Genomic DNA, 20,814 nt, shown 5'->3' with positions numbered 1-20,814 from the left:
CAGTTGAAGAGTACCTATGATAAAAATTACAGTCTTCTACATGCTTTGCAAGTGGAAAAACCTGAAAAATCAACAGTGTATCAAATACTTGTTCTCCCCACTGTAGTTAGATATTTGAACTAAGAATTAGTTAGTGTATCTATGAGAGAAGTTGTCCTCTAGACAGTGTCTGGAGGTTCGTATGAAAAACCGGAAGGAAATCGAGGAACAAGTTCAAACCTTTTCGACTCGTGTCGTAAGAAAGCGTAAAGAGGCTAACACAAACACACTGAACCATTTTACCATCAATCGGTGATCAGAGCGAAGAATAACAAGATTGACAAATTAAATTAGCTGGCCTACACCCATGAATGCTTTGCATTATCAGGCTTGGTGGGGTAATTATTGCTTGCAACTGCACTGGTGCGGCGATAAGGAAACCTTCAGGAGAAGCAAATGCAATTTAAGCATTTATTGTGATGGATTACCTCCTTACGAGTAAGTTCAAAGTCTTTCCATGTTGGCTTTTATTGCACGTAGAAATGAAAAAAAAAAAAAAATCCTGCAGAGCCTTGGGAAATGAACTGAAGAAAAAAAAAGATGTTTAGTGAACATCCATATTTGTATTTAACCAAATGAAAGCTGTCACGTTTCTAACACATTCGGTAAATGTAAAATAAATATTTAATCTGTTTTACACTTGCTGATTACATTAAAGAGCTGCTTTCCATTTTTGCACAAAAAAAAAACAGTTTATTTTCAGTACTTTGGGCTGCAGAGCTGATGTTTATTTTTGCTTCGGGACGTGAAGCTTAGTACTGAAGTGGATTCTAGTGATTAATGTGGTTTAAAAATGTCAATGTTGTGGCATTCAACAGATAGAAGATGTACATTCATCATAATAAATGTCTGATGCCCCCAGAAATAAAAAGTGAAGGCAGAGGTTGTTGTAGTGGTTTATTTGTTGTTATCCAGCCCACAAAAAAAAAGTTATGACCCAGCTCAGGAATAAGAAAAATGACAAACAAAACAAAAATTTGGTAAAAAAACAAAACAAAACAGTTTACTGTACAATAGAAATGTCCACACTTGGAGGATATATAAAACTTTTAGAAAAATACTGCTATGATCTTAAGAATAAACTACTTATCGAAGGTCTGATCTATGTATTTGCCTAAATCAAAATATGTTCATATAAAATTGAAACTGAAATGATAAAGAAGTGGAATAATATGTATGTACACTAAACCCTAATTTGAAGTCCCACAAAATGCAGTTTACGTAATACAATATGAGTAGATCCTTTTAACTGATAAACTAAGTTTACATATCTGTATCACAAATCACTCATAGAAGAAAACTTGCTCCTCAAATTGTGCTTGGAATAAAAAAAAACATATTTTAAAAAAATGTTAAATCAACTTTTTTTAGCTTTACCTTATGTTACAATGTGATTCCCTCATCAAAAACACACCTGGCGTGCTGCCTTGATCCTTTCATGCTGTTTGACAAATCCTTTAATCTCCCATGGCAACCATTCAGCCGTGCAAAACGCCTGGGTGGACCTAGCTCCGCCTTTGAGACACAGCTCCACCTCAGAGCTGCAGTTTTTAAGCTCCACCTCCTAGAGGAATCCTCCCCAGTGACTTCCTCACTCTGCTCCTTCAGACTAGCCAGCAGCAATTAGCAGATGTAGAACTGCACATCTGCTGAGCTTATTATACTTGTCCGTGGAGCGCTGGAGGAAACGTCAGTAGATGTTGGGATGACTTCCTGAAGATGGAGTTTCAAACAGAGCAGGAGTTTTTAAAGAGACGGAGGCCCAATGTCGAGGCATTAAATATCAAACATTTTGTAACAACTGAAGGTAATACAGTTATTTGATTGTGCTTTAAAATAGCACTAAACTTGGGAATTACGTAAATCTGACCCTTTAATCAAATCTGACCACATCTGATTAGAGCATAACAGGTTGTGTTTGACTCTGATTGTTTACAGCATGCGAAAGAAAAAGAAAAAATATGTATATATTTTGGTTTGGCCAAAAGCCACCTCATCGTAGCACCAAAACTTTTTTTCAGAAACAATTTTTTTCAAAATTGCCGTATTTCCACTAAGCGAATTTGTTGTAGAAATGTCAAATTTCAGAATTATATGGTGAATGGAAAAGCAGCCACTGTTAGTACAGTAAGTCTGGTAAATGCAACATGGCATCGATTTCAGAATCATTGATGTCTGAAATAACTGTGGCTCTGTGGGCGGAGTAGTTGTATTCTGATTGGAAGGGTGTAGGTTCGACTTCAGCTTCCTCCTGTCCCCTGGGCAAGGCACTTAACCCCAAGTAATCTACCGATCTGCGCATCGGTGTATTAATGTGTGTGCTTGTGAGTGTGAATGGGTGAATGTGACCCCAGTGTAAAGGCTATGAGTGGTCAAAATGATTGGAAAAGCACCTTTTAAATTCAGTTCATGTACCATTTAAAGTAATTTGCGATAAATTCATTTTCATTTCCTTTAAAGAATTAAAAAAAAACCTTAGACCCCCGTGAGGACTTTAATCATGTGAACTGAAACATTAAACCCAATTCTTTCTCAGATATTGTAAAAACAGACTATGTCTGAGCTTCTGCTTCCCGATGGAGCGCTTGCAGCGTTGAGTGCTGCTGCTTGAGCCAAATCTTTTGATTGGTTCAAGTTATATTTTAATTCCAGTAAGCACTTCCTCAGCCCCGTCCTACAATGCTTGTTGTTAACCTTGTGCATTTGTATGAGACTTTTAAGCTTTTAAATTATTCTCTGAATACCAAGTAGGGCAGCTGTTTATCCAGACATGTAAAGGTTGGAAAGTTTAGTTGACAAATTATAGTTGTAACCTCTTCACTGCATATAAATGAGAGTGTGACACATACATTTATTTTATTCCTTCTTTCTGTCCACTGCAGTGGCTTTGGCCCTTGTTGTTCTTACGGTATAAGGGCAGATGTTGGCTGCTTTTGCTGATAACTTTGGTAATAACAGGCAGGTCCAAGGTGATTGCCTTGGAGGGATCTCATTTGCTGGTGCCTGCCTTTTCTGTTGCTTTTATTAGTTGACTTGGACAAAAAAAGGAATGAAAAAGAAAAGATAGGCCAATATCTTTGGTAATAACTAGATTGTTACAATCTCCAGTGTTTGTACCAATAAGCTTACATAAATATACTTTTAAGCTTATTTCTCACTTCTCTGAGCAGTCAAAATCAAATAAAGTTCAGATCGAGACTAAAAAAAGTCCAGCCTGACTCGGCCCGAACCCAAAGTAAACCCGTCATATTATTTGAATTAAGCTTTTGCTGCTTTCGTTTGGAGAGCGTAATTTGAGTAAGCAGTGAAACTTTTTCTGTTTTGAACTTTTATTATCTTCCAGCTCTATTTTCTCGCTTATTGTAACCCCAAGGTGAGTCAGGTGCAAATCATCTGGGATGAGTGATTCATAGGAGAGGAGCAGGGCGGGGCTGCATGCGCATTGTCCAGTCTAACAAACTTTTTTCTATCCACAACAAATGAAACTACCAACTCCTCAATTTAGACCATAATAAGAAGATTAACACAACTTTATATTGTGCATATGGTGCTTTTACTGATCTAAATAAGATCAGATTTTTGAGTTTCCAACTGATCGTGTAACTATGTAGGGCTAACCCAACGAAAATCCAATTTGTCACCTGAATTCTTGATGTTTCTCTTTTGTCAGAGATGATAAAAAGATGACATTAGAAATTGAAAATGTGATGTTTTAAACATAACTTTAGTGTCTAAAAGATGGCTAAACATAAATGTTTCTTGCATTACCCATGTCTTTATCCACTCTCCTAAATGAATCTGTCTTGTCCTTAAGAAGATCTCAGTTTTTGTTCTTTCTAAAATGTGTTTTGAGAATGTACTTATGCTAGCTTTCCTAATTTAGACAAAATCTAATGTAACTTAAGGTACCCTGAGCTGGTTGTAGCATATAAACACTTAGATATGTGCTCCCATTGCTCTGTGGAAAAAAAGGATAACTTGGACAGATTCAGATGTACATCAGCAACTCACTCCAAACTTCTTCTGCAAGTTCAAACACTGTGACCTTTCAACTTGACCACGTCAGGCATTCTTTGTACCTCGGATGCGAGGCCATTACCGCAACACTCGAAGGTGACAGTCGGACTCCTGGGACAGATTAATGGTCCGTAACCTTGTGGATGTTGAGGAAAATGACAAGCCTGCCCCTGATTATACACTTGACCTTATGCACCTCCCACTGAATGTTGGCAGCTGGTCTCAGAGTGAGCACCACGGCCCCAGCTCTTGTTATAAGTGACGACTGGCCACTCGAAGGTGGAATCAGTTTGACCTTTGACAGCATGAGGTCGCTGATGAAATCTGAAATGAGCACCTTCAAAGTGGCCAAAATGGCACCTGGTGGAATTGTTCCTTGACGGCAGGACAATTCAGGGCTGTGCAGGTGATCACTCCCATGGAGACCCTAGAGGTGAGTTTGCATAGAATCCATTTGACCATTTACAGATAATCTTGTATAAAAGTATTTATATCCTCCACAGTCTTACACATTCTGGCTCAATGCATTGACAAGCCTCAATGTATTTTACTGGGTTTGTATGTGATGTGGAGATGGTAGGATAAATATCTCTCTATTAAACCTATTATTCTTCCTTGAACAGGTTTTGTGAGATACACAAAACGTGTTCATCACCTTTTTTCCACAAAGTCATTCTTAAATGAGATTTTTAAAATTAGAATTAGATGCTTTAGGTTCCCTGTCACTTTAAATCCAAATAAACTTCTGCTTGCCACGCCTCCCCAAAACCCCCATACCCCTCTGAGTCCCTCAACCAATCCCCAACCCCACACTCCCTCTCCCCTCAACTCAAAGTTTACACTCGTGCATAAAAATGGCCACAAACAGATGTGGAATTAAACAACCATACATCTTTGATAAGCATTAGTAGAGCCTCCTGCACAACCAACAAGAGTGCAGCAAGCAGTTTTTTACACAATAAATGAACAACAAAACACTTGTCTCGACCAGCAGTCATTACATGGGGCTGGGTTCAGCTGCCGTTGCTAGGTAACGGCGCAGGGCTCGTCGATTGTGATTTAACAATCGGTAGGTTTTTGAAACGGCTCATTTCCCAGACAACAAAAAACATCAACTTGTTGCCAAAAATTGAGCGCTTGGCTTGTTTTTAGAAGTAGTAAAAACACAAATGGAAGTAGAAAAAATTTGCAAAATGTTAATTTTGCTTAATAGGTCCTATTTAAGACATAAACATGATGCTTCAAGAACAATCAATATGTATTAAAAATGACATACTACAGTGATCCCGCGTTTTTCACGGGAGTTGTGTTCTGAAAATAACCCGCGATAAGCAAAATCAGCGAAGTAGGGTTACCTTTATTTTTTCAATTATTACACAGCATAATTAAATACTCTACATTGAAACCAAAGAACAAACCTGTTTTCAGGTCAGCGGATGTGCGTGTGCATCAATCGGGCCTTAATGTGATCCGGAGTCATGTCCTCCAACCTGCCCCGCAAGATTCACGGCTCTATCTACAGCAGAGCGATGGATCTCGTCAAGTGAGCCTCCGGTCAGGTTTTGTGCTGATTCTGGCCACAGTTTTTTCCAGCAGGCATTCAAAGTTTCAGTTTTCATCTCTTGAATGGCCATTCGGTATTTAAATACCGAATGTGCCAACGTTATTGGCACACAGGTAGAGCAGAAGCGGAGACACAGAACACAATGCACTGTAAACAAAAAATCCACGAAGCAGCGAGACCGCAAAAGGTGAACCGTGTTATAACAAGGGATCACTGTAGTCTTAAATTTTTAAAATGTATATGTACAACTAATGGTAAATTCTCTTTTTCAGGAAACCTCATTGAACACTTAATGGAATGAATTGAATTAGAGGAGAAAAAATTTATAAACATGTATTTCTTATTAGAGTTGCTAATTCAATTAGCTTGAATTGTTAATTAGATGACTAGGTTGGCTCTGAAAGAAATAATTAACAACCTATTAGATTAATATACCAAAATGATTAATTTACTAACAAGACATAAACAAGGAATCTAAAACTTCCTGAAGAAGATCCCAAAATGTTTCCAGAATGTGTATTCAGGTTTTCTTCAGGTAAGGAAGATGTAACCTCATCGGATGGTTTCCCCGTCTTGAGAAGCAAGTCCACAGTTTACAGGGACAATTTGGATTTGTGCCTTGAGTCTGAACGAAAGCTTCGAAGAATTCATGAGCGAGGTCCCCAGAGAGGGAAGCCTGGAGGTCGGGCGCCAGAAAAACAGCCTCATCACAGGACAGCTTAGGGACTGCCTCTATTTTGGGTCAGACACTGTTTACAATTTTTTGGAACCAGCTTGTGCTCCAGGTTCCTTCGGGTTTATTAGTCTTCTCTCTTTCTCTCTGCCAAAATGGATCGCCGGCGGTGACTCACTAAGGTGCTGCCTGTCTTTAGGGAGTTTACTCTGAGCCTGGAGGGCTGTTGGATGTTTACTGTTTGCTGAATGATAAGTGGAAAAACTGCTGCTGAAAGATAAAGGATGTTCCCGTGAATGGAAACAATGCAGAGCAGTTTTCAACAAGTGCATCAAACTTGTTTGGAGACTTAGTAGAGTGTCCATCTGTCTTCATCACCACTTCACCGACCCGGCAACCCAGAAGGACGTACAAGTCGGAGTTTATGCCACGTCTGCATTAGAAAGCTGTTTGGAAAAAGTATATTTCTTTTTTAAAAAGAAAATATTTTCTCAGAAGTGTTTGTTTCTGTTTTTAAAAGGAGAGTGATCCAGAGACGAATGAAAAGAACTGGCTGACAGCAGACGTCAAGGACTCAGAATAAGTTGAAATATTCTTACCAAGAGAGAGAAGAAATGTTTTAGGCATTACATCAACCTCAAAATCATTTTATTTCACGAAATGTTTCATCAAAAGGTGATATACTTCATATTTCAAAGGACTTTTTTTTAACAATGTTGGCCATAATAACGTGAGCCCCTCCACGTTTGCGGTAGTTAGGAACAACAGCTTCCTGAAAACAGCTGAACAATTATAACACCAAATATACGTCAATATAGACACGCTGCATGTTGTTGTTTACAGAGGGACATTTTGTGCGTACGCACAACACTGGCGGGCAAAAGATTTATTCTTTCACATGCCCTCCGTGGAACAGTTCTGTTAACTAAATGAAACTTGGAGACGCAGTTGTAATTAATTCAGTGCAATGCGCCACAGCAAAGGGAAAAATAACAGAAAAACCATTGAAGAACAACTCAAAGCCACTCTTTTTTTTTCCTAGCCGTCTGGGTCAGCTACGCTACTCAATGACCAGTTGTCATAGCAAATGACTCACAACAGTTCTGCCAGCATTTTCCTGCACACAGCTTGGTGTTTATTTTGTGATCATTTATAAATGATTGTCTGCACGCTTATCGATTAGCTAATTTAAACACCTGCTGTACAGATGATCTGTAAGAGAGCTGGTGTGTGGGTCGCTTTTCATATCTTTTATAAAGAAGGATTTAGCGTGCTATGTTTACAACCTGACAGCTAAAATCAATGGTAGTCATCTTTGGCCAACAGTTTTTTACCCTCCAGCATGGAGCTGAGGGGCGAGGTCTTGTGCGTGATGTTACCTTGCAACATGTTTATATATAAATACACACACTGGAAACCATCTTAACATGGCTGCAGAAGCTAACATCCACAATCTGTCTTAGCTCCGCCATTAAGACTACTTCCAGTTTGAAATCCTGGACTGGCTGGTTTGGCAAACACCAGCCAGTAGCGTGTCAGGTAGCACTGCGATTAGGTATTTCAGCTTTCAGAACTGAATTTCCTTTTGAATATTTTGGATATTCTATGTGGAAAAAAAATCCACAGACGGGAAATTTTTCATGAATACTTTGCTGTAACAAACCACAGAAAAATCCATAAAAACTGAACCTCAAATAGGCGGGCGTCTGAATTGATTATGCTCTTTAAGAGATAGTTAAAAGTTAAAACCATGTGTATGTTTCCTTCTATTTCACTGTTTCTAACTGCTTTGTGTTGATCCATAAAAGTTTAATACCCTAAAATTTGTGGTTGTATCATCATAAGCAATGATGACAAAGTAAAATGCTTTCCCAAATCTCTTTAAATTACCTTCAGTCTTTGTGAAATCCTGAAACTGCCTCATAGCACTTCTCCAATATTTTCATGTCTTTTGTTTTGTTCCAGGCTTTCTAGGACCAGATCTTAAAAGCAGATTTTTAAAATTATTATTATTTCAAACAAAGACGCCGTGTGAAGCTTTGTTTCTGTCTTCAACCAATGAAAGTTTGACAGCTAGCGAAGGAGAACAATAAGCCGAGAAATAAAGAGGCACGAAGAAAACCTGCGCTTTGATGAAACACAATAACGGCCTCACGTCTACGCTGATGAATGTTGTCAGAATACATAGGCTGCTTGTTGTACGGAGTAAAACGGACGTCTGAGTTCAAAAGAAGAGGTGATGTTTGCATCTCCAAAACATCAGTAAAACACAACAGAAAGCCTTGAATTGGCCAAGCCTATTTCTCTGAAAATCCTGTTATACACCCAAATATTAAGAGCTTTTCCTCTATATTTAACACATCATTATGATTAAACAATTCATCCCACAGCTAATTGGTTAACTAGGGATAGCTGGTGACCTGGAGCACTGCTTCTTTCCACTGAGAAGAGTCTGCTGCCGAACAGAGCATGTGATTTGAACAGACACGGATAAAATGGATCAAGATTCATTAGAATCAACGCATCATTGACATTTTTACACAAGGTAATTATTCGAAAGTGACAATCTTTTGTCACGCAACCCACGTTTAAATTGTCAACATTGCCATTCAGTGCGCTCGCTACATTTGGTCTCTGATGGTAAACAGTGCTGTTGAGAATGTGTGAATTGTAATTAGCATTGTAGCGTTGAAGCCACAAGTCATGAGTTTGAAACTTTGGAACTTTCAAACTCAATAATTCCTTACTTTTGATGAAAAATTACTATCATCGGACAAAACTGATCAAGATTCATTAGAATCAACGCATCATTGACGGCATGTGAAGCTTTGTTTCTGTCTTGAAATATGCTTGATGCCTATTTCAAGCATCAAGATATTTGCACTAGAAACTACACCAAAAGTAGTTGGTAATCTTTTGTGTTTTTACAGTGTAGGATTCTACAATATTTACAGTAATGGTGGCACCTGATTAAATCAAATCCACTTAACTTTTTTTTCATAGTAAACTGCATTCAGATTATAGAAGAGTACTTTGACTTGACTTTTATTAAAGCAGGAATGATAATCCAACATATACAGGCATATAGGCAAAGCTGATGAAATATGCTTACCGTATTTTTTGGACAATAAGACGCTACTTTTCCCCCACGCTTTGAACCATGCGGCTTGGAGCCCGGTGCGGCTTTTCTGTGGGTTTTTCTTCAACCACCAGGGGGCTCTTTAGCAGGAAGTGAATCACTGGAAGTCAAAATTGGAAATCAAAGAAGAAAGTGCTAATTTTCATTTAGAACAAGCACATGCTAGCAGCAGGAGAAATGTTTTCAAACTCGTGTCTCCTCATCATGGAAACAACACGAAGAAATTCATATGATGCAGCTTTTCAGTTGAAGGCTATCGATTAGATCGATGTCCGCTGCACGTAAGCTCGGCGTGAACAAATCCATGGTTCGGCATTGGAGACACAGGGCTGCGTCCTTATGGAAAACCAAGAGTGGCGGAGATACGTGTGGCTTAAATATGTACGTTTCCAGTAAAAAAAACCAAAAAAACTTTGTGGCCTTTACTCCGAAAAATACGGTAATTTTACTTTGCAATACTTTGTGGTTTCTAAAGTTTGTTCAGGATTTTCGTTTGCTGTTAACAAATTATCCTTCACTTTTTTCTAAGGTTAGTTGTGTGGCCTCGAGTGCTCTGCTTTCCTATAGACTTCAAATACAATAACATTATTTTCCAAGTGTTTAATGGGTTTCCTTTTGTGTGTTTTGCATTTTATTGTTTTTGGGTTTTTTTGCTCTATCTACCCGTTTTACCTTTTTTTTTGGACGTCAGGGTAACAACAGTTGGATGAAATAAATGCCTTTATTTCTCCAGACTGATGTAATCTGCTGCAGTCAGATGAACATATCAAATGAGGATTTCTTTTTTATTTTACGATGACAGACGAGTTCACCAAAGCGGTTGACGGGGAGTTGAAAGGAAAACTACAGGAGCCCAGAGGCAATAAGGATTCTTTAAAATCATCAATTTAATGAGGAAAAAGAAAACTTAGACTGTTTGTGTTCCTCATAGAGTTTCAGGAAAAGTAGTTGCTCCGGTTTTTATCAACATTTTACAAAAAGCACATGGTCTTGGGTTTACTTTTGAGAACAATGCTTTATCTTAAGAAACAAAGCTTTTTTGTCTAATTACCACCTGATAATGATGCTGTGTTTATGGTTCAATTTTCTAATTAGCTTGAGATTACAAAAGTTTTTTGTTTTTTTTTCTTGAGGCAATGTGCTAAGTTATTTCAACCTAGAGAAGTTTGTTTTTCTCATTATCACCAAAAATCACTTAACAATCCCTATAAAAAATAGGCATACACAGTTATTGGAGATCAAAATGTATTTTCTTTCAGGGTTGTTGTTTTCTGAAGATAATTGCTGCATTGTTCCAAATGTGACACAAACATCCAAATATAGTTATCATATTGTTTAATCACTTAATTATTTCCCCTTGTTTGTTTTAGATTAAATCCTCAGAAGCTCCTGAACGTCTTCATATACGACTGACGGAAAACACAGAAGAGTCTGGAACCGCACTTAGAATATCCTGAAGGTGAGTGAGCAGCTCATAAGATTTAAAATCTAAAATATGCATTTTCACGGAGACTTAACCGGAATTTTATTTTGTGGGAAAGTTTAATGGTTGTTTAAAAAAAATAAAAATTTTGTTCAGTTTTCACTTGTTGCACATGCCACAAATTTAAGTTTTGGGTGTCAAATAATCACGTTTTTAAAAAGCTTGTGGTGATCGCTCTAACATTCTCACTGTCAAATACATTTCTTTGTGGGGGTTTTTCACTTCTACCTTACTAAGAATGTCAGAGAAAACATAAACTAAAGTTGCTCAGGAGAATATTTAACGTAGCCATGATCATCTTTTTGACAAAAGTGACTTTTTGGAGAAAACCACCTGTTTTTTGGGGGGTTTTCTGCCAAAATGTCATTTAAAGAAATCACTTTTGGCAAAAAAAAAAGACTTCTTTTAGAAAGGAGTTGATATTGGACATTGCTGCTGTATTGTTTGGAGCTTAAATCAAACCAAATATCTCTACAATATTTCACTCTTGATTCGTCTCACTCTATAACTTCATTTCTGATTAGCTTAGCTCACACACAGTCGGATCTCCCTGAAACAAGATCACAGCACACAAACACGGAGGCGCTGCTGCACTCCTGCTCTAACGTCATGAACGTACGAGCGAAGGGAGAGACTGAATATGTGCTTTTGCCGGGCTCAAACAAAACCTGCCTGCGTCGAGGATTCGCTGGCACCATCTGCTCTCGAGCACACAAACAGAGACACTAAATCAGGCAGACACACAGTAGGTACAACATGGTCATATCACCCGTCACACACGAACTCGGATTTGTTAATTATGTCCCTCCAGCGGACGCCTGGTTTCCCCTCTCCCTCCTGTCATGTTCACCTCTCTGTCCTCCTCTCTCCCTCTGCATCTGAGGGTGTCTATTTAAAGAGACACACACACACATACGTTCTCGCCTGCTTTCTCTCTTCCTTCCCTTCTTTGCCTTTTTTTTTTACTCTTAAGCTGTCTCTCACTCTGAAAAATTTACAGCTTCCAGCCAACTGTGATGGCTTCACTGAAATTAGCTCAGTCCTCGCTCCTCTGCGTGAGCGTGCTCGGGCCGCGGCGCGGGGAGCGCGGCGCGCTGATAACTGATGAGGTGGAGTTCACCGTGCTTTCTCTGGGCTCACTCGGTTCCGCTTTTATTGATGAGCTCATTTGACACAAAAACAGTTGCTCGTTTTTAGGGCTAATATTTGAGCGTGCCCCCGCTGACATAAATCACTTGTCGCCAAACGTCTGACGATTGAAGCAGCGGCGCGGTGTGGTCGTCTAATCTACTTGATCCCCCGAGTTAAAATTATTTGTCATTTTCACTGCGTGTCTCATGTTTGCTAATTCAATTCAAAATGTAGTTAATCCATTATTGGTTAAAAAAGATGTGGAAATACCAGTCATTTTAGTAAAGTAGCCCTGAACCAAGCTAATGGTAAAAGAGAAAAGCCAGATTTTTTTATTGCCTGTCCACTTCCTGTTTAAAAGAATTTCCTTCTTCACTGACCTCCACAATTTCCTTCATCCAGTCACATTTGTCTGCTATGTTGTAGCAACATCTCATGATGCTACGATAATAAATCGAGATCGTTTTGTATGTTACAGTGAAGTCTGTCTTCCCTTGCTAGTAGTTTGGGATTTCATCTGGTAGAGAAAATTCAAGCTGTCAGTAGGAGCCTCAGATATAAAGATGAATGTTTTAAGCAGTTTGTGTGTTCAAGATGTTTATGTTGAAGTACAAAAAGGAAGTGGTTCTCGCATTAGCATGTTGCGTCGACAGATTAAATTAGATTAACAGAAACCGTTGGATGCTAGTTGCTAGTCCAAAGTTGAGATTTCTTCTGTTTCTTCCAATTGACGCTAGTAAAAACTATTCAAGCCGGAAGTGGAACAGAGACTCTGTTTGAGATTCGTCAAATCGTAGCTTGTTTTGTGTTTTTGTGAGTACAACAAACGCAGCGGGTCAAACATGGACTGCAGTATTTTACATTAGCTACAGATTCTTCAGAACAAGGACCTGCTTCCTGACTGGTGGTCGGATTTTCTACTTCAGAGTCGGAGGGGAAATGTTCTCCCCAGTTTACTCTGCTGGAGAAGGTAACTTTAAACATTTGAAGGGACAATTTTACAAAAAATCCCTCAGAAGGTATTCTCGCAATGCCGTTCTTTTCTTCTTTCCTTTCTTTGAACCCATGCAATTATGTCTCTGGGGATGAGTGAATGGAGTGTAACGGATGGAGGGATTGGACGAGCGAGCCAGATGCAGAGACACTATCCGGAGGCAGGCAGGCGGGCCGGCTGGAAGAAAAACAAAGCTCTTTAAGTCTGCTGAGGCGCAGAGCATAAACTAATCCAAGGACAACTGAAACCGGCTCAGCCAGAGAGGATGTTCAAAGCAAGAATCCAGACAAAGACAAAGAAACCAGAAACTGCTTGCAATCTTGGTCAGAACTTCTGGCAGCGACACAAATATTGAAAACTTTACACATTTAGATTTTTTTGTGTTTGTTTTTGTGGCAAGACAAATGTGTTTTCTCAGTGTGTGTGTGTGTGTGTGTGTGTGTGTGTGTGCACGTGCCAGGATTCAAACCCAGGACAACGTAGCTTCTTCACATTGTGCACCTTTTCCACCAACTGCACCAAAATGTGATATGAAAACAAAGATATGTTGTGACATTCTTGCAAACATATCACTTTTTAAACATCAGAGAATATCCAAGGTTTTCTTTTTATAATTTCTGAAATGAATTTGAAAATTTCCGGGGTTTTTTAGGCAACAATTTTTTGACTTTATGACATCAGAGAATATCTGAGGTTTTCTTGTAAATTTCTGAAATTAATTTGAAATTTTTTTAAAGGAATTTGAAAATTTCTGCATTTTTAGGCGGAAATGTGCTTTTTTCCAGCATTCTTGCAAATTTACGACTTTACAACAACGGAAAATGTCCAGGGCTTTCACATAAATTTCTAAACTGATTCTGAACATTTCAGGTGGAAATTTACTACTTTTTAACATTTTTTGCAAATGTGTGACTTCATAACATCAGAGAACATACAAGTTTTTCTTGTAGACTTCTGAACCGACTGGAAAAATTTTGTTTTTTTTTGTGGAAATTTAATCCCTCGTGACCGATTTTTAATTTTTTTTATTTTTTCTTCTACAACGACCCTGTATGCCATTTTATTGTTTCAGACTGAACATTTCTTAAAAACCTGGGATCAAGTAATAACGGTCTTATTTAATGTTTTGCTTCTTAGCCTGCAGTTTATTTATCGTGTCATTAGAACGGTTAGCTTTGACTTCTTGACTTCGTACGTATTGAATTGATCGTAAACATCGGCCAGATTAGACATCAGACATTTCTCAGCTTGTCCTTGATTTTTCTCTTTCCTCTCCGCTCTCCCTCTCATGCTGATGTGTGATGAGACACGGTGTCCTTTGTGCATCTGGTTGTGATAGCAATGGCTCTTTTATTGATTCTAAACACACACACACACACACACGCACATATATATATCGTCTCCCAGGGAGAAGCAGAAAAAGGGCATGTCTCTCTACTTAATTAGTCTCTTTCCTTCAGGTGTAGATGAGTTTTTCTCCCTGCAGCCTCTTCGTTCTTTTTTATTCCACCACAGAGGTCAGACCACCGCGTGTGTTTACATCCCCACTTTTTCAGTCACATTTTCGCCCAACAAACACGTTTACGCGCCGCAACGTCGGCGCTCCTCCGACGTGTTTGATTCGAAAGAGCCCCAAATCAATTTGTTTTCTCAGAGCGGTGGAGATACAGGTTTAATTACCTCTTCACCGCGGCTCCAGGGATCAGACGTTTTTAGCTGTGTAAATCTTCCCGATAAAGTAAATGTGAGGCAGCGAGTGACGCCCAGGGACAAACGCACGGCTTTAAACTCGGCTGTTGCCTCCGTGTTGTTACTCCGACCCCAAGCTGCTGATTTACTTAAGATTGAGAAGCTTCACGTGTTTCTACACCAACCAGGAGTGTAGCAGTGACATAATTTGGGTAATATGTTTAACCTGTTCTTTGAAGTAGTGAAATTATAGTTTGTAAACTCTGGTGTTGTGAATATGATGCAACAGGTACTTCATAGTTTTTTGAAAGAATTTCTCCTGTGTTTTTTTTTTTTTTAACTATTTGAATCTGTTGATGTCAGCATCACATGTAATCTTGTAAAAAATGTAAAAAAAACTTTCATTAAAATAATTTTTTTATACATTCTCCAACTGAAACTGGCAAGTTAAAGAAGATTAAAGTCTCATGATACAAAAGAAAACAGTTTTTAAGTAACATGAACCTCCCAGTTGTTTCATGATTACTGTGAATTACTGCTAATAATACATTTTTAGTATTGTTTATGGGGAGCATTTAATTGCTAATCCACAACTTCCCATTTCATTAGGGCATAAATCACCCAACCTGGTTGAATTTTAAGCAATTTATAAAAACCCAGTTGTGCAAAAATAACTTTACAAAAATGCAGAAAAAAATGCTTCAAACATATATCTCTGGTTCTATCTCTATATTTGTAAAATAAATAAATAAATAAAAAACAGGCCTTAATTGCGACCGAAATATCTTGGATTGCTGTTGCCGCCGTAGGAGTCGGTGCTCACACCTGTCATTCGCCTGCTTCCAGTAGCTACCGCTGCGCCCGAGCGCCAATTAAGACCACAGGAGTGGGATTCATACCACAGGTCATCAGGGAGCTGATTTATGACCAACTAAACCACATAATAACAGATATAACAGTAATCAGGAAGAGCGACCAAACGTCACATTCATTCTGTTGAGAGCTCTTCATTGTGCTAACACATCTACTAAGCTAATCACCGCCTTAACGAGGCAGGCTATAATGTCTGGATTGAGTTTTTATAAAGTTATTATCTGCCATATTTTCCTTTATATTAGTAGAGTATGATCTGTATTTGTTAAACTTGTGAAAGAGGCCATTCAGTCTGTCGGGTGAGCTGCTAGCCGTCCACTAGTGTGAGGATTCCCACGTTTCTACAAAATCACTTTAAAAAGGTGAACTTAACCCTTTCAATCCAAGTTGGAAAATGTCATACATCAAAACAGGAGGGAGAAAAGTGGATGTGTTTCATGCTATAACATAAAACGTAAGTAAGAAAAAAAATAAAGACCTGTCAAAACATCAGCAGGGGCGCACCAATTTCAGTTTTTTGACCAATTGGCCTTTAAAAATCCCCAAAAAGCCAGACCTGCCAATTCTGAATTTGGCTGATACCATTTTTTTGTATTTAATTAAACACAGCAAGAATGTCCACCCGACTGTTGAGTTGGTAACAGTGGGTAGTCTATTGGTGGGCCGGACTATGTCAGTCAAACCGATAACATTCATCGCGTCTATTGTCTTGAAAATACAGTAGCTTGAAGGAACAGATTAGACGAAGCATTAAATAAATGGAGCTTTAGCCAAAATAATCTCTTTTTTTGGTAGGTTGCTGAAAATAGAGAGTGGTGGAGCATGTTTGCCTTGTGTTGACCAACTTATTTCCCCATGCCCAGTGAAAAGCCCCTCTTCTGCCCAAATATGGGGAGCAGCTTTTGGTTTTGGGTGAAAACGATCCAATCTCAGAGCGCTAATGTGACATTTAGCTGAAATATTCGACTGATGCAGAGCGTCTGGATGTAATGATAGCTGCTAATTAGATTCATTGCGGTTGTCTCGGACGTGAGTGACAGGATGTTGGAGCAGAAGTTGCCGGTGTCTGTGAGCTCTTCTTCACACCTTCCCTTCGACGTTTAGCAAACATCAATTATTGGATCTCTAAATAACACACACATCTATATACCCGCAAAAATAACAGCTCCGTCCAGGCTGTCCATCAAGCATTCTGCTGCTTCACAATAACATGCTAATAAGGCACAAAAAAAACTCCTAACAAGCTTTGCAATTAAAATGATTGAAGATTATTCTCCTCCTCTTTAGTCCTGCTCCTTCCTCACTCCCCCCAGCCCCCCAGGGGGCCGTCCAGCCAGTTTGTCAGTCCCTCTCAGTTTAAGTGGTTTCTATAATGCAGGCACCCACATGGAGAAGGTGCTAGCAAGGACTGGATCGCTCTTTGACAGAAGAAGAGTGTGCTCCCTTTGTTTAATCTCCAATAATGTTCCTGTTTAAGAGTGGAGGGGCTGTGTCAGGATGCTGGAGAAAACTCCCAGGAGGACTACCCACACACACGCACACACACCACGCACATAGCTCTACACACTGTCCTCCTACTCTCTCCACTCGCTCTTCCTCAGAGTCTTTTTTTCTTTTCGTGTGTGTGTGTGTGTGTGTGTGTGTGTGTGTGCGGGTGTGTGTGTGTGTGTGTGTGTGTGTTAATGCAAATGGACGGGGTCCATCAGGCTGAGTGGGAGAAGCAGAAGACGGGAGAAGAAGCAGTGAAGATTGTGTTCAAGTGGGATGAATGGCGGTTCTGTCTCCTTACTGTTAGCATAAATTATCGAAAGCGTCTTCCCCGTCGATTGGCGAATCGATGCGAACAATGATTTACCTGCTCAGCATCTAACGGTAAACACGGCAGAGTCCCGACAGCGTGTCTCCTTTGGAAGCTTTGTTGCCAACTCTGAAATTAAAATGACAGTTACAATATCTAGGAGACAATAATCTATAGGATTAGGGCCACTGAAAAAAGAACAATCTGGATTCTGACTTACGTTTCAAAATTCTGACTTTTTCCTCGAATCGGGAATTTAAAACCTGAATTTTAACTTTAATCTCAGAGTTAAAACTTTTTTAAAGAAGTCATAATTCGGAGATTAAAGTCAGAATGCTGAGAAAAAAAAATCAGATTTGAACAGACAGGAATTGAGGATTTTATTCATAGAGACTTTATAATCCTTTTCCTTTAGGGTTTCGGTTTTGTGTCATTTTTATTCCCGTATTTCTTGTTTTTGGTTGTGTTTTGGTTTTGAAATTTAAAATGTCTTCCAGAATTGCGCTTTACAAAATTAAAATTTATTACCCTTTTAGATGTTGGACTTGAATAATTATCCCATTATTAATAAATTACTTGTAAACAGTCTCAAAGTGACGGTGTTATCGCTTATCACATTGTCCCGAAAAAATTATCGTCACAGTCCTACGCATGGTGGTTGTTTGCCTGAAAAGGCAGAATCCTTGCGTTGGACAGCGTTGCTCCTCGAATGATGCAACGTACGTTTGAGGCTGCATCTATTGTTTGACATGGCCATTTGTGGCTTCTCTTGGAAAGCAAACACACACTCCTGAAGCCTCAGACTTGCATTCACACACACACACTCAAGAGAAACAGCTGCAGGGCAGAGTCATCACAGCAGGAATGAACAATCTATTTCTTAGACACCCTTTTGCTTTATTACCTCAAGTGTGACAAAGGGAAAGAGGAATTGTGCTAGAATCGTTCTTGTTCTTGTTGCTTAAATGAAGGGAACCGGCGAGGCTGTCAGCGATAGACTTCCAACACACTCTCTGCTCGTTGCGTGCCTAAGAACGTTGTCAACATAGCCTCGGCAGCGTTCATCACTGTTTTACAGTTCCCACAACAAACAGCTGGAAAAAGAGGAGAAGAAAGAAAAAGCAAAGTTTCTGTGAATCCAAGGTCAACGCTAACTTCTTGAAGCAGATAAACATCTCTTGCGCTGACATCGCCGTATAGGGTTGTAAATCCAGCCGCAGCCGTTTTGAAAAGGTACCAATGCAGCTCTCCTTTCCTCAAGTCTAGACATATACAGGCTGATTTATTTTTCATTCACTGAAATGTAATTATTCCATTTTTAGACACGGAATATTTTTTTAATAGAGCTGTACATTATTCAGCATGTTTTCATCCCTAGACGTAGCCAGCAAATTGAATTAAAAAGGTTTTTCTTTTTTTTTTTTTCTTTTTAAAGCAGGTTGAGAGCCACTTTGAGTAATATTTAAGCAGTAATCCTTTAACTTTGGGGATTTTGGAATTAAACACGCTGTCTGACTCACTGGCATATAATTTTTGTTAGCCTGTAGGGAACCATAGCATCCCCGTTTCTAAAGAAATTGTCTCTGTCAACAAAACGATTTGAAACATGCATTAACCTCCTCGTTCCCGAAGCCCGACGTCCCGGAGCTGACTGTGTTTGTTATAAAACTGCTGCCTGCTGCACTTCTCAAACGGTGAGGACCGTCTGTGATGAAAAAGCAAGTCGCAGTTAAGTTTCCCTGCTTTGTTGCGAGAGGGAAAAAAAAGAAAAGAAGTAGGGAATTCTTTAGAAATGTCTCCAGTATCAATTCCTTTTCAGGCTCTTTACACTCAAATTCACTCTTTGAAAAGATATTCATTTACATTTTGATGGAGTTTTTCCAAATCTCACCCTGTCAGGGTGATAATGGTTGGGGAAGTGTCTGCACTTTCAGAAATCTCTCAAGTGTCTCTTGTTTGTGTCGCCTCAGGTTGTTTATTTATGAAGTACAGTTTGGAAGCTGCGGAGATAAAGACGTTTTCCTGGAAACTAAGTCTCTGTGATCATCAACGTTATTTCCATTTACACAGCCATTTTTTTCAAGATGGTGGAATCGTGACTGACGTAATTTTAAATACTACATCTCCAGTCCCTCTGGTGATTTTGCTCTTCTGTTTCTAATTTCCTTTTTTTTTTTTTTTAGATATATACCCTATTTCCAAGAATATAAACAAGTCTGCCTTCTTGCATGCGTGCACATAAATTTCATCCCCTCTCTAATCAACAGGATCGAATATGTCGCTCCATTCTTCGCAGCCATCATAACACTTTCAACTCTTTTTGGACGTGTTTCCCAAAAGGGTCAGGATTTTTTGAGCTGTTCTTCTGTCAGTAGTTTTAACGATGGCAGTGGAGGAAGTGAACAAAGCAGTTCAGTTTGTGTTGGCCACGCTTCCAAATATGGGATTGACGTTAGCAGCCGCCACGTTCAGTTTGAAGCTTTGGTAACACTTTATTTTAAGGGGGGTGAATAAGACTATCATGACACTGTCATAAACATGACATAACATCTGTCGTGAACATGAATAAGCTTTCATGAATATTTATGACTGTTGTCATAAAGCGTCATTTGTTAAATTACGACACTTTTAATACAAAGTTGACATTATTCAAAATGTCTTTATGACAACTTGACATTAACCAAGAAATCATTACTGATATAAATTTGTTATAAAAGTATTACTGATTGCACTTTAAAAATTAGATAACTTTATGTTATTAAAGGTAAAGTTTAAACAGTCGTGGACAAATGTTAGCGACTGGGATTGGGTCAAATTTAAAACTTCACCAGCCTCCAGGCATCCAGCTGATTGTTTCTCGATAGCTCAGAGCCCAGACTGTCTGCACGAAGTGAAGTGTAGAACAAGTGGCTAGTTTCTACCAGGCTAATTTTAACCACTTGGTGAAATAAGGTAATGGTAATATTCAAAGGCCATTGTTCCAGCATTAATGTTCGTTTTATGCCAGATTTAACAAGATGCTCACCTTCCAAAACAGTTCCAGTTTTGTCACGTCAGCCTGAAGGATAATTTTCCACAAAATCTTTTTTGTCAGCAATTGTTTTTGCCATCAAACTCTCCCATTGGTGCCATTTTTGGGGAGTCACTCTTTTTAAAAAATTGTTAAATCATGAGCACTGGCTTTAACTGAATCTAGAGGGACGTACATATAAAGCCTAGCTAGGTGCTCTGGTGTTGTACTTTTGGAGTAATTTAGCAGTTTCTGAAAAAGGTGCCACGTTTCTTCATTAATGAAAAGATATTCTGACCGTGGATCACCTTAACCTTTTCCAGAAAGACGGATGACAATGACGTTCCTCTACTTTTTTGTGTGATCTAGAGGATTTCTTAATTTTGCAGTTCAGGCAGCAATCA

The 20,814-nt window shown here is 39.0% G+C and overlaps 1 protein-coding gene and 1 long non-coding RNA gene across 3 annotated transcripts in view; one reads left to right on the top strand and one right to left on the bottom strand.

Annotated features, from left to right (window-relative positions):
* The window catches only part of htr2cl1 (5-hydroxytryptamine (serotonin) receptor 2C, G protein-coupled-like 1), a 180,652-nt gene that overhangs the window by 82,769 nt on the left and 77,069 nt on the right, over nt 1–20,814 (top strand). For both annotated transcript variants that reach the window (XM_008435330.2, XM_008435326.2), the window contains exon 3: nt 10,803–10,891. The gene's annotated coding sequence lies outside the window, so the exon portion shown is untranslated. The remainder of the gene's footprint in view (nt 1–10,802; nt 10,892–20,814) is intronic.
* Nucleotides 18,289–19,668, bottom strand: LOC103480396 (uncharacterized). The gene is made up of 3 exons (XR_536086.2): nt 19,264–19,668; nt 19,017–19,139; nt 18,289–18,494 (listed from the first exon to the last, which is right to left on the bottom strand). It is a non-coding gene; the product is annotated as an uncharacterized LOC103480396 (long non-coding RNA).

This window comes from Poecilia reticulata, linkage group LG18 (genome assembly GCF_000633615.1).
Source record: "Poecilia reticulata strain Guanapo linkage group LG18, Guppy_female_1.0+MT, whole genome shotgun sequence".
In the NCBI taxonomy this organism is placed as follows: Eukaryota; Metazoa; Chordata; class Actinopteri; order Cyprinodontiformes; family Poeciliidae; genus Poecilia; species Poecilia reticulata.
This window is presented reverse-complemented; position numbering and strand designations above follow the sequence as displayed.